This window comes from Callorhinus ursinus, unplaced genomic scaffold, assembly GCF_003265705.2.
Source record: "Callorhinus ursinus isolate GAN/ISIS: 27379988/994484 unplaced genomic scaffold, GSC_fseal_2.0 scaffold2, whole genome shotgun sequence".
Taxonomy (NCBI): domain Eukaryota; kingdom Metazoa; phylum Chordata; class Mammalia; order Carnivora; family Otariidae; genus Callorhinus; species Callorhinus ursinus.
Genome location: NW_027397064.1, coordinates 38,079,641 through 38,088,215, shown reverse-complemented (window position 1 = coordinate 38,088,215; position 8,575 = coordinate 38,079,641). Strand labels below are relative to the sequence as shown.

The 8,575-nt window shown below is 39.2% G+C and overlaps 1 long non-coding RNA gene across 1 annotated transcript; it reads left to right on the top strand.

Moving 5' to 3' along the window:
• The first annotated feature begins 1,977 nt into the window (after window positions 1–1,977).
• On the top strand, window positions 1,978–6,867 carry LOC141374673 (uncharacterized). The gene is made up of 5 exons (XR_012381751.1): window positions 1,978–2,109; window positions 2,452–2,570; window positions 3,271–3,422; window positions 3,917–4,588; window positions 6,440–6,867. It is a non-coding gene; the product is annotated as an uncharacterized lncRNA (long non-coding RNA).
• Window positions 6,868–8,575: the final 1,708 nt, after the last annotated feature.

Here is an 8,575-nt window from a genome sequence, read left to right as displayed (position 1 = left end):
CTTCAGGGCACAAAGACAAAAGGAAGGAACTCTATCTCAGGCAGTGCTGTGAACTTCAGGGCATAAAACACATCTAATTAAAAAACAAGAACAAAAAAACCACATCTAATTTGTCTCAAGTTCAGTACGAGGTTCCACTCCTGGTGAGGAAGAAAGAGACTCTGAGATCTCAGCTTTGTGTGAAATTTGAAAATAGGTTTTTTCAGTCTTGCTCATTGTGCCCTTTATGCTTCAGTTGGGCTGCCCCGCCTTTCCCCTCAACCTGCCTAGGAAAGCTTGTTGGTCACATTCAGACTGTAGCTGTCCCTGGTACTTCAAAGTCTGGGAAGGACCAGACCCTCCATAGTCTGAGTTTCTCTGGTACCAGTGAAATACAGATCATTTTCAAAGTGGATTCCTTAGGTTTCTGGGGATGAAACCTATGATGTGGTGAGATTGTCCACATTATTTTTCTACTATCTGGGATCAGATTCCGCACCCCTCTTTTCTATATTTAGAGTCAGTGGCCATGAAACAGAAAGCTGGTGCATCAAGAAAGAGACTGCATTTCGTGGCTATTAGTGTATTGGTCACCACACTTTCTACTGAAAGTTTCAGAAACCTAACTCAAAATCAAAACAGCAATTAATCTGCTAGTGCATCAAGGAGAAAGGCTTTAAAGACAAGAATAATGGATCCATTATCACTAAGACCCTCCCTCTCTATCCACCCTCATAGCTCAGCTCACCTTGCCTGTTTTTCTTCTTTATATGCTGTTCACATTCTCCCCTCTTCCACACAGGCCTTATTTAGGTAGTGGTAAACAGGCCTCCCAGCTGGCCTGTGAAGACACCACACCAGGTCATGTAACTTTACCAACACACAAATGTATTCACCAAGTTCCTACTATGCGCCAGTCACTGCTTTAGATCTTCGCGATAGAGTCAAAAAAAAAAAAAAAAGAGTTTCTCTTCATGAAACTGAGAAGAAAAATAGTTTAAAAATGAAGATACAATATGTCACATGGTAATGAGAACTATGGGGAAATCAGGAGGGAGAGGGATGGAGAATAAGGGATGGGTACCATTTTATTTTGGAAGATGAAGGAGTCTCATAGAAAGGAAAATTTGTGGGGCACCTGGGTGTCTGACTCCTGATTTCTGCTCAGGTCAAGATCTCAGGGTGGTGAGATCAAGCCCCAAGTAGGACTCCAAGCTCACAGGGAGTCTACTTGAAATTCTCTCTCTCCCTTTCCCTGTGCCCTTCCCTGCCCACATGCATGCTGTCTCTCTCTCTTAAAAAAAAAAAGAAAGAAAGAAAGGAGAAATTTGAGGAGATTTGAAGGAGTTAAGAGAAGGGACAGTGTGACTATGAAAAGAAACATCGAGAAATGAAAGTAGAAGGAGTTTACAGAGAGAGCATGGTTGACAGTTTGCAGAGGACAAGCAGGCCATACACTGTTGTGCACTACATGGGTTGTATATTTATTCTTTGGTCACAAGGTTAAAATCTAATTTTAGAAGAGGAATAATAGGAGACTTTTCTGAAAGATAACAATAATAACCATATACTTGTCTATATTAGGGGATGGATGTTGTACTGGTTCAAACAGTGTCCCTTCCAAAATTCATGTCTAACCAGAACCTAAGAATGTGATCTTATTTGGAAATAAGTTCTTTGTAGACATAATTAATTAACATGGGGACATACTGGATTAGGGTGAGCCTTAAATCCAATGAATGGTGTCCCTATAGGAAGGACATGTGAAAACACGGAGAAACACAGGGAAGAAGGCCATGTGACCACATAGAGAAAGATTACAGTAATGCATCTACAAGCCAAGGAATGCCAAGGATTGCTGGCAACCACCAGAAACTAGGAAGAAGAAAGGAAGGATAGTTCCCTTACCACTCCAAAGGGAGCATGACCCTGCTGACATCACAATTGCAGACTTCTAGTCCCTTGGAATCTGAGAAAATAAACTTCTGTTGTTTTAAGCTACCCAGTCCGTTATACTTTGTTGCAGCAGCCCTAGGAAACCTTTCAGGTTTCCTCTTCTTCCCAGGGAAGAGAGTGCTGAGAAGACAGCACTGGCCTCAATCCAAGGGAGCCCAGAGCTGCACTGGCACGGTCTGCCTGAACAACTTGGTCTGGGGTTTACCTCTCATATATTCACCCACTGTCACCACTGAGTTCAAGTAATTACTGCAGTGCTGGCTAGACATGTCAAACTCCCAGCTCCATTCCCTAAAGTGGGCAGGCACAGCCAACTCATCACCTTGAAACTTGCCCAGGTCCTTCAGTTGGCTATTCATTAGAGGTTAGAGGTTTTCTCTGTTCTCAAGAACAGAGACTGTTCCTCAGCCCTGGTATGTCAGTAGGCAAGCCTTCACTCTCCACAGGTTGGGATGGTCTTGCCCTTAGGTACACTTCATTTGCACAGTCTTTATACTAGCTCTTCCTCCCCTCCAGTGACTCAGCTATGGTGTCCAATTCATCAGCTACAATGAGGACCAGAATTGGGAAATCTTTCATTTCAGCAAGCTGCTTCTCTTTCTTCTGGTTATGAGGAGCTGCTATCCCACAAGGAGGTAGTCATGGAAAGACTTGGAAAGTCATAAGGCAAAGTCATGGAAAGACTTTTTCATGGGAGGAGAACCCAAAGTTTGTTTTCCCCAAGTATCGTTTTGGCACAGGGAACCAAAGGTAGGCAGCCTAGCTCTGCTACCTGTGTGAAGAGTTTGAGGAAGATTTTCAGTGAACCTCCCCACAGAGTCGACAATTCCCCATGTGTGATCCCACAAAATGTGAGGGAAGAGCCCCAATCCCTGCTTCCCAGAGAGCCATAGAAAGTCAGGAGCACAGCTGACATAAGCAGACTGAGGGAAGAGAGCCAACAGATTGGGGCAGAAGGTCTCAAAAGCTCAAGACCCTGGTTTACTAATGGGATTTCACCACTGGGGACTCTAATCTTCTTCAGCTGAGGCCAGATGAACTTCTAAGGACTAAGAGCTATAACCAAGTGTCCAAGTGTTCTTCACACTTAGCTGTGGCTATAGTTAGGCTACAGGCCTTTTGTTCATGATGAACACCAGGAGGGAAGGGGAGTAAAGATGAGGACTCTGAAACTAAAATGGTTTAGTCACATTTAGGTCTATGCTGAATGCCAGCCCCGTGCAGAAAAGCATGCAACAGCCTAAATGAAAAGTTAAAATAAGACTCTAATAGCCACATGGTGTGGGTCACTCAGAAATAACAAACTCATATTTTTGTTGTTGTTGTTGTTTGTAGTTTCCAGATTTTCTAAGAAGAGCTTAGGAAAGAACTAACACATCATTTCCATTTTGTTAGCAAGAACCAGCAAAGGAAGGTGATCTCAAATGAGTCACTAGCAGAGCAGATGTACCACATTTTGTATCCAGAGGCTAACTCAAGTTTAACAGGTAAAATCTTTTTGAAATATGTATGTCCCATCTGCCATTTTTAAAAAGAAAGAGGAGATTTCACATCAAGAAGTATATGACATAAGTGATTTTTCTGAACAGACAGCAAGAGAGAGGAGAAAGCCCAATCCTTTCTTTGGTAACTGTGGAATGAAGACAAGAGAGTTGGTAAGAAATAGATAAGAAGTCATGTAGATCCTGAGCACCCCCCTCTGCAATGAGGTCATGGAGAGAGGACTGCATGAGATAGGGGTTGACAAGAAAACCATCAGATAGACGGGTTTTTGTCCTGTTTTCCATTAGGAACTATAAGGAAAGCCAGTTGCACAGAGCATAACAAAACAATCCAGGGTAGCTACAAGGTTAGGGAGATAAAAATCCTGACCAACCTGCCTTGGTCTTCCTAGAGTCCCATTTGGTACCAAAAATATTGGCAGGCTCATTTGGGGGAAGATTGTGGCAATGAGAGATAACCATTTATCTACAACCTGCAGGGTATACCCAAGGTGAGAGAGCAAAAAGAAGTTATAACCCAACCTCAGAGGGGTCTGTGGAGCCAAGTCTGCAGGAAGGACTCCTGACCAACCTGAGAAAGAACTACACAGGCAGGAGCTCCCAGCTACAGTCTGAGGATGCTAACGGGGCACTCAGCCACCAGCTATGGCCATCACTGCAGAGATCAGAGGAACCAGAAAACCAAGCAAGGTCTTGCAGATATAAATATTGAGATGTGTGTTCCCTACCTTGCTGCCAGATCACATAGCTCCCTGTGAGACACACATCACCTCGGAGAGAAGCAGGGAAGAGGAGAAATTCTGTAAGACCACGTATTCAAAAGAGACAAATACCTGAAGAAACTGAATTTATGAGTCTGAATCTATCCGGGGAATTGAATTTAGTTTCATGAGTTTGCTTGCTTTTCTCTCCTCTTGCTGCACTGCAAGATCACATCAGATGCATAAAACAAAGAAGCCACATTGAGATTGTACATAGGAGTGAGTGCACCTCCGGTCAAGGGAAATCATAATGCATGATACAAGAGCCAAGCACCAACACTGCTTGCATTACTACAGGATTTCTTTAATTCTTCAAGGAAACTTCTGTCACAGTGACCATTTACAGATTGAATTCCATACTTTCAGGAAGCTAACAAACCAAAAATAAAGGTGAGACAAAGAAGTTGTTGAAGGCATAAATTCAACTTCAATTGACAGAAGGATAAGGAACTATCTCCAGATTTATTTCTAAATGTTACTCTTAATTGCTGCATGATTAAAACCATGTTAAAAAAAATTAGCTGTTCCCAATGGGGAATTGTCAGTGAGGACTCAAATGGGCAGGTCAAATTTCTCAAAGGTCTCTCCTTCCAGAGGGTAAGTCGTTGTTAAATACAGTGCCAGCTTTAAACAGTCGGTCTGACCTAAGGAATGAGATCCTCTGAGCTTGAAAGGAGCATGAGCTAATCTATTTAGAAGATTCAGCAACAAATTTTAAAGAATAATTTTCACAAATGGTAACTGTTGGTAGGTGTAAAGATTGATCAGCGGAACATTAAGCTATGTGCTTTCTATATGTAAAATTATTCTCATTTTAGTCAAATGATTTATGTACAAAGGATTACAACAAATGTACACCTTACAAGGCACTCATATTTAAAGCACATGATAATCCTCAGTATGCAATCAGCTCTTTATTCTGTGAATAGAACATAATGGAAAAGAAAATAAGCTTATTTTATGGGACCTGAGGTAATTTCTGCTACAGAGGTACTTTGCTATTCTGTATTTTCCCCCTAGGGCAATACAAGTCATCGTGTTAAAATTATAAATTTCAAGTTAAATGATAATATTTAAAACAGCATAGAAATGTTAAATACAAGGGAAATAAGTATTATGGAAGAGAAATATGCTTCTTATTAGATATGTCTAGGAATGTAAGCTACTCAAGACTTCTAGACATTTTTTTTTCAAAGTAAATTAGAAACACTTCACAGGACTATAAAACTTTTCACATTCTTAAATGTGCCCTCTTCCTGTTGAGAACCCAGAACCTAGTTTCACACAAATTAAATGCAAAACAAATACATGTTGATATAATTCTATTTGTCTTAAAGGATAATACTTCCTTTTTACCAAGTGCATATGTGTATGTAAGTTTCAAAATTAGAAACCTTTTCTCAAACCTATTAAGCCCATGGCTCATTTTCAGCCAACACTAATATGACTTTCCTAAAATTACAGATTTTAAACTTTAAACCCTAAACTGTCATCTGGATTTTGTAAATAAATTAATAAATACAAAAGTTAAAATGCATTAAAACAGATTATAGAGATTTTATTTATAAAGCAGCCTTACTCTTTAGAATTTTCACTTTTTAAACAGAAGTTATTCTCAGGCATTGCTTTGTGTCTGTACTGAGCTAATTTCAGAAACAATCAGCTGTTTGCAGTCCCTTCGCGTGCCTACAAATATCTGTAGGTGTGAAAATGTCACAAACAAAAGGAAAAGTTCCTATATTAAGCCCACACCTTACTGTGAAATGAATTAGATCGGAAGATGAAAATCACAATTTCCATTAAGTATTTTCTGCAGTCAGGTTATTGAAGCATTTATTGTTTTTGAAGCAATGAATTTCAGATAAAAGAGACCCAAACTCTGAAATTATCGGAGTTTTTTTGTTGTCAGTTCTATCTTTGTTTGAAGCCAACAAAAGTCCACCAGCCTGCCTCTTTACTGAGAAGAAAGAGAAAGAAAAGAAAAAAACTCATACTTTTAGAAAAGAACTCCCTTCTTTGATTACGCTGAAAATTAAAATAACCAACAGAGCAGAATTAGTACATGTTTATTTGTCTCCTCTGGTTTGCCCATACCACATTTGCTAATGCTGCAAGGTATGGTGAGTTCAGTTAGTTGTCCTTACTTAGCAAGGGAAGTTTCAGAACCAAGGAAATCTGTAATATTTACCTTTACATGAAAATTATTAGAAAAAAAAATCATTCTCATCTTTTTGATCACAGCAGATGAAATTGAAGATTTAGTACCTGTAATTAGTGAACTGAGCATTACTATTAAAAATGAAGACAGAAGAAAGCAAGGGAAGAGATTATTTATAATTAAATAAATAAAAAGCTCATTTTAAGAAATGAGTCTTCCACCAGCGAATATGGTCAACTCAGTGTCAAGTTATCAAGAAGACAAAACTTCCTGAAACTTCTAGAAACACAACATTTAAATGCTTTTCACATGTCAGGTCCCATTAAGTTGCTGAATGGCAATGTATAAGGAGCTGTCATGCCAGAGAGACAGCCAGCCACCTGTTTTGCATTCCCTGGCCTCTGTAGTAAACGCCTGGGGATCACATTCTTGAGGAAACTCAAACCCTAGAGATTATTACGGAAAATGTATATGTATTTTATAGAAATGATGTAACTCTACCACATTCTCTCTTCTTGCTCAAATGTTAAATAAAAAATTTATTGGAAAAATTCAATCTGGGCTTTATATAAACTCTCTTCTTTAGGGGAAAAGGAGGTGAAAATGATATTTGTTATGAAAGTATGTCCTCAGAAGGAGAGAGATGACAACTTACTACTCGAAATTCTTGTTACAAGCTTGGGCACTGATATCAGAGGCCCCTGATTCAAATACAGTTTCCTACATTCAGAGCTGTATGACTTGGGGAAAGTTACCAAAGTTTTGTGAATTGGAGTTTCTGCTTCTTCATGATTCTTTTTTCTTAAATAGCACTTTCCTTTTAGAGTTGTTTTATAGACTGATGCTTCTATCTCCCCAGCATTCACGTGTTGAAAACCTAATCCCCACTGTGATGGCCGAAAGAGATGGGGCCTTTGGGAGAGGATTAGTCATGAGGGTGGAGCCCTGATGAATGAGATTAGTGCCTTTATAAGAAATCCCAGAGAGTTCTCTCACCCTTTCTGCCATGTGGGGACACAATGAGAAAACTCATCTATGAACCAGAAAGTGGGCTCTCACCTGACACCAAATCTGCTGGTTCCTTGATCTTGGACTTCCCAGCCTCCAGAACTGTGAGAGTTAAAATCTGTTGTCTATAATCTCCCCAGTCTATGGTATTCTGTGACAGCAATCAACCAGGCTAACGCAAGTTGTAATGAACATAATACTAGATTGCTTATGTAAAATGTGTTGCAGAGTATTTAGTATATGTGTGTACTTATTTCTATTATTGTGATAAGCAAATAATTTGAAAAAGGATAACTGAGACAATAATCATTGTGTAATCGATCATTGTTGATACACTGGCTTATACCAAAGGTCACTATAAATTTTATTTTATAAATATATCTGTTTCTGTTACAACTCCCTGAGGACACAGTAACAAGAGCAGCAATGATCAGTATACAAGGATAACAGCTAGTGCTTACTGGTATCAGCTCTATGGCAAGCACTATTCCAGGTATTTTAACAGTTTAAAGTAGAAACTGTAACAACTACCTTTTGAGGTAGATCCTGGCATATTCTCCATTTAACTAAAGAAACTGGGCCACAGAGATATGCACTAATTTAGTCAATCTCACACAGCTGATGTGTTGGAAACTGGAGACCACCCCAGGTAGGCTATTTCCAGAACCCAGGCTCCTTTCTGCTTTCGAATTTAATCGTAAGCAGTTTATATTGACAATAGGATACGGGAATGTGTTTGCTGCAAGAACAAGTATAAATATATGCAATCTTACGTCCAATATTCCAATAGATGAAACATCTATTACAGAGTTATCACTGAGGATTTAACCATACAACTCCCACTGACATTGGGGGCAATTATGCAACTGAGTCACTAGGTACTTTTTAAGCAGTTTGCCCCATCGTGTTATATTAACTTGTTTTAATGTAGGCATAATCCAAGAAAGAGGCAGTAATGTGCAGTGATATGCAGTAATCCAGTTATTTTTAAGCTGTGTTGTTCACTAAAGAATATAATTATTTCTTAATTACAGCAAGAGTCATGTTGACATTATATTTATTTTTTTATTTTATTCTAGCATTAAAAATCTTGGGAGAGGACACTAAAGTGCTTAGTGATTACAATGCTAAATGCAATTCTAACCCAAGCACACATATTCACCTATGCACATACCTACTGACAAACTCATATATTTATAAATAATATGTTT